The following is a 6,000-nucleotide window of genomic DNA, read 5'->3' on the forward strand; positions in this document are numbered from 1 at the left end:
CACTAGTATGGGTGTAGGGAAGTGAGGACCATAAGACTGCGTCACTAGGTGATAGTTTGAGTGCCGGAGAGTGCCTAAAACTCATTTTAAGTACAGAATTCTGCAATTTCAGCAACGATTCAGCTTTTAACATACTCGTATTATACAGAGAATTGACTAAATGGTCCTGAACGCTTTCCTAAGTGTTGGAATTAAATTCGTTATAAAAAGATGCATAAAAGACACTATGCGGTACAATTTAACACTTTAACGGAACGATACTTAACCAAACAACCGGACACTACCCGGGACACCAAAATTTTGTCAGAAACATTACTTTATTATTTTTAACTTATTATGGTCCCAAAAATCCCAACACACTATAGAAATATATCATACACTTACTACTCTAGATAATACCCTTAACCTCCTAATTATTTACCCACTAATTATCAAATTTTACAATTTACCCCCCCCCCCTAGCAAATCTCGGTGGTCATCATCACCAAATATCCTTTGGATTTTATTTTTTTTTATCTTGTTGTTGGTTGGCCAAAAATATATGCAATCATTTCACTAGGATTGAATAGCGTGGCTAAGGGATTTCCAAGAAACCCTATATCATCATTCCATCTTCCCCACAAGCTCACACCACCATTTTCTTCACTCTCTCTCTCCCTCTCGGCTGCCCACATCCGCCACCACCCTCACCACTTCAACATCCACCCATTTGATCCATTTTCAAGTCCAAAAGAAGTGCTAGAAGGAATCTTGTGAAGATTGGAGCTTGGAGTCTTGAAGAAACATCACCCCTTGCATTCTCACGCCATTTTCATCATCATACTTTGTTCACAAGTTCATCACTAGCCCTTGTGCTAGTTGTAAGTCTTCGATTTAACTTTTGGTCACTTCTACGTTGATTGTTCGAAAGATTGTAGTTAACGTTTAACACAAGAACATAAAAGAGAATGAACTAGAAGATGGACATAAAGTTACACAAAATCTGGTTGGATTAAGTTTGGTTAAAGCATGCATGATGTTGATCGTTAGTTTCTTGATAAACCCGTTGTTAGGACACTTATTGATGCGTTTAGTAAACATTTACACCATAAAAAGCATGCTGAATAGTATTTTCAGCCAACTTCAACAGGCTGTAACTGGATCAGTATAAATCGAAAAACTGATTTTCTGAAGCCTAAAATATGCATTTTTGAAAAACGGATCAAAGGTCACTGGAATCGTAATTTTTCGAGATCGTTTACTATTTTTAAAGCACTGTTTTTGGATAGCAGCTCAAGCTGTGTTTTTACTGCAGAAAATATGTGTTGTATTTTTAGTCATAACTTAAAACCTGAGTAGAATTAGCTCATGGAATTTTTACTGTAGATGATCACTGTTGTCGCGGTGATCCTCCAACTGGAATTTCGTCAATCGGACAACGAATTATTCCGTAGACTGCAGTTAGAAAGTGACAAATCTGATTACAGTTCGGTAAATGATTTTCTATAAAATATTGGTAATGAACTGGACCCCGATATTTTTACACAATAAAATTTGGATCGTATAGGACATTTTGTAAAAATTTGGGAATTTTTGGAATGAGTTAACTATTTTATTAAATTGCTCGAAAACAGTCCAGTTTTGAACATTAAAGCTGAAATGACATAAGTAATATTTTGCATGTCTAAATGTCGGGTTGGTTATGTGAGAACGATCTAACGGGATATATGTTAAAGAAAATGATATGCTATTTAGCATGGACACCCCCATTTACAAAGGAGACTATGGCGAAATTTTCCGAAAATCCTAACGCTTAGTAAATATTTTCTAGACAAGTGTTTACTAGTATATTTTAGACTATGTCTTTCAAACATAAACCTCGCCATGATTTTTGTAACAAAATACCAAGTATCGTTTTATACATGAAAATGGTTAAATATGTATTCTCTAAAAAGGACTTAAAAATATATTTCCGATACGAGCATGCATGTGTAAAATATCCCATCCTTGGGAAGGAAACGCGTATATAAGATACTTTAGAAGTATTGATACTAGAATATGGAACGGACGAATATTCCAACACGCCATATGATTAAGCTGAAATATTAATTATTTTGGCAAATAATTATCACTCGGAATAATATAAGAAACGTAACTCAAAACCTTAAACTCTAAGCCAACGCACGACCCGTTCATCTAATAGACATTAGTACGTTGTAGGTTGTCGTGTAGCTGACAGAGTTTGAGATTCGGTACAAGACGCACTACTGTGAGTTCATGTCCCTCCTTTTCTCTTAACTATTTTTAGTTTTATACTTCGGGGGTGGAATATATGTTACGATTTATTACAGACATTTTATACATGGTATGGTTAGCTTAAGGAGGGTTTTTACTACGAGATCAAGTGAGTGGTGGGCATGACACTTAAGGCCATTAATCCTCATTGTAGGACCACGGGACATGAGTGATAGATCTATTTGGGTGTAGCGAGCCCACACCCATGAGGCCGGGGGCCCATAGTGGTGACTATGTCTTCATACCGGAGACAAATTTGCTAGGTTTGAGTCTTCCTGCACCAGTTTCACACATACTATTGGCTTTGCAACCCAATGGTGATCAGTTTTTCCTTATTGCTACATACCAGGGACTTTTATACAGACGAGACTTATTTTAAAGGCTTATACACACAAACTTACACATGAACTCGCTCAACTTTTTGTTGATATTTTTAAACTACATGTATTTCAGGGAATTAGTCGGGTCTGGCAGGTGATGCATGTTAGCTGCGTACTAAATAAGGATGTCATCCAGGGTCGTAGGGTTGGGAAGTGTAACTCCTTCCTGGACGGGTTGCATGTCTCTAATCCTTGTTTTGTTGGTAGTCTTTCGTTGAGTCTTACGCACTCGTTTTAAACAAGTCATGGTTTGTATTGTATTTCGGTTGACATTTTAAGACAATTGTTGTTGTGCATTTTTCTAAACGATATGAATGGATGAACATCACGTATTTTTTTTCATATAGCATTGTTGTGATTGTTGCTATGGTATTAAGAAGTCACACCAAATAAATCCACGCTTCCGCAAAAGCCAGGGTGTGACAGATTCCGCCATCAGTTGGGGTGTGACATTGTCACACCCCAACCGATGGCGGAATAATGTCACACCCCAACCGATGGCGGAATCTTCGAAGTGAGACGAAGATAGATTGCTCATTGCACACAACACTAAAAGTGACAATAGAATTAACATAAACTGGTTTCATTTCATTTCAAGAGTCGGATTACAATACAATAAATTCAAGTACAATATAATTCAATACAACAAAATAAGGTACAACATAGCATAATACAAAATTGATACAACAATTAAAATCTACGATTTCTAGATGTGTATCTAAGGCCTCGTCACTACGCCCATTTTATCATCAGCATCATCCTGCAATATGTTATAAAGTATAGATCAACACACAAGGCATTGGCAAGTATACAAGTTTTTGATACATAGCATAAGTAAATAAGTTTAAATGAATCCACATGGCAAACAAGTTATTCAAGATAAACAATAAACTGGCATGTAAACAAACAAGTCAACCCAAAGTTTAACGCAAGAAAAGATCTTAACATGACCCAACGTTCACAGGCGGTGCGTTACTCCTATAGCGCTATACATGTTAAGGGTAGGCTCGCACGAAGTTAATGACAAGTGTAAAAATGAAAAAAGGGTGTTCGAATATACTCACAATTTTGCTAATTCTTCGTTAGAATTCCTGTGAGCGTAGTTTTGGCAGGAGTAGGTGGACGTAGTACAGGAACACCGAGGTTATTCTACCCCGCGAGCAAAGGGGTGATGGAATTAGTACAGGAACACCGAGGTCACCCTACAAGGCAATCGAAGGTGTGAGTCGGAGTTGGAGAAATAAGTTCCAGAAATTAAAGTACTTAGTATATTATGAAATTAATAAGTAAAAATACATAGAAAGTGTATTCTGTTTGTGCACTTGTCTGACACTGATATTTCTGTGGTTTTACGGGTCCAAGCTTGCCCGACAGAATCAATGAAAAGGAACACGAAATCAGAATGACGGGAACGGAAATACGAACTGTTCGGACAAGTGTATCTAGAACGAATGTGCCATTCGTACGAAATGGACAGTTGGTTGGCAGATTCTCGTTTAGAACTTTTTAACTCTTAAGCAGTTACGTTCGCGTTTTCTGTTAAGTTTATTAGTTATAGTATTAGTACATCATCAGTCCAGTAATATCAGATGTCTCATAGAAGTCATGCATGGAGGTTTCAACCTCATTATAGATCACCAAAGCACAAATCAGTTAACTTAGTTAACTGACCGGTTGGTCATGATTACTGAAAGGAAATAACAGAATGTAAAGTTTACCAAACAACCGAACAATGTACAACCCAGGTGTGCCAACACGATATGGAAAGGTAATCCTAAGTGTCGGAGGCTGGACGACGTTCACTTGTTCTATGTCTAGGAAGTTGTTTGGGTGTTCATTTACGAGTTTAAATGAGGTGGTGGTTCTAGATTGGAAACCAAGGTTCCCACAAAACACATTCTGATGTTCCATAATTAACTACATGGAAAATAGCAATCTGGACAATCATTCAACACTTGAAAGTCGTCGGAACTAGATGAACAGCTGCGTTCGTACAAATGGGGGTGTCATGTTAGTACGAAAGGGATGTCCCTTTCGGACGAATGCACCTGTCATTCGGACGGATGTGGCTGTTTCTTAGGTAAATTAGTTCGGTTTTGTTTGAACTGACCACCTACTCAACTGGAATTGGTTACATCTTGAATCCACAGCTATTTACTCAGCTTGTTAGCTCGACGAACCTCAGATCCAGTTAAGTTTGAATTCAGAAAGTGTGTAAAATGGTTTTTGAAAAGATCTAACTTCATTTCCAACTTGGTCCTCAACAGTTTGAGAGTTTGTGTTAGATTGCCCAAGCGAATATGAGAAACCAAGTGAAAGATGATGAAGGATCTATGTAAAAATTGTAAAAAAAATCAGAAGAAAGTAGGAGAATTAGATAAAGAACAGAAGTTTTTTGAGCTCAATACTCACTTAGGAGTGGCTGAGACAATCTCCAACGATTCTGCTCAATGTTGGTTCGAGAGAGAAATTCGTGTGTTGAAGGTTTGGAAATGAAGAAATGAGTTGGTATTTATAGAGTGGAAGTGCATGTTGGGGCGGATGGGCCTTTAAGGGCGGATGGCCCATTTGAGCGAACTGGGTCGGCCCATTCGTACGAACGTGCCAGGCCCAAAAGCCCAATGTTCTATTTTTGTTTAATCGACGGTTTTAAACGTTTTAAACGTATAAGTGCAATGTATAAGTGTTGTGCATAAATAAAAGAATGTATAAATGTATTTTGCATGTATAATAAGTATGAATACGCATGAATTTGTACGTAAGTATGTATATAACAAGAATAATCGACAAGTATTTATGAATAATGAATAACACAAGTATATAAAAGATAGATTTTCATTATGATTCAAGTCTCGGATTACAACGTATGAAATAAAATACGAATACGAAGTGTAGAGTCTCATTGATTTGAAGATCTTCGAGTGGAACTTGAAGTCCTTCTTCAGCCAGACATTTCTTTAAGTTATAGACATGGAAGGTAGGATGAACATTGTTGAGTTCTTCAGGTAGGTCCAGTCGATACGCTACCTTGCCAATCCTTTCGAGAATCTTGAAAAGACCCACGTCGCGAGGAGCGAGCTTTCCTTTCTTACCAAAACGAACTACACCCTTCCAAGGGGATACCTTGAGAAGTACAAAGTCACCCACGTTGAATTCCAAAGGTTTGCGACGCTTGTCAGCGTAACTCTTTTGTCGGCTCCTGGCTTTCAACAAGTTGTATCGAATCTGTAATACCTTGTCTGTTGTCTCTTGTATAAGCTCGGGACCGATGATTTGAGCTTCTCCGATCTCGTGCCAACAAATAGGCGAACGACACTTATGACCATACAATGCCTCGAACGGTGCC

Source organism: Helianthus annuus, chromosome 13 (assembly GCF_002127325.2).
Source record: "Helianthus annuus cultivar XRQ/B chromosome 13, HanXRQr2.0-SUNRISE, whole genome shotgun sequence".
In the NCBI taxonomy this organism is placed as follows: Eukaryota; Viridiplantae; Streptophyta; class Magnoliopsida; order Asterales; family Asteraceae; genus Helianthus; species Helianthus annuus.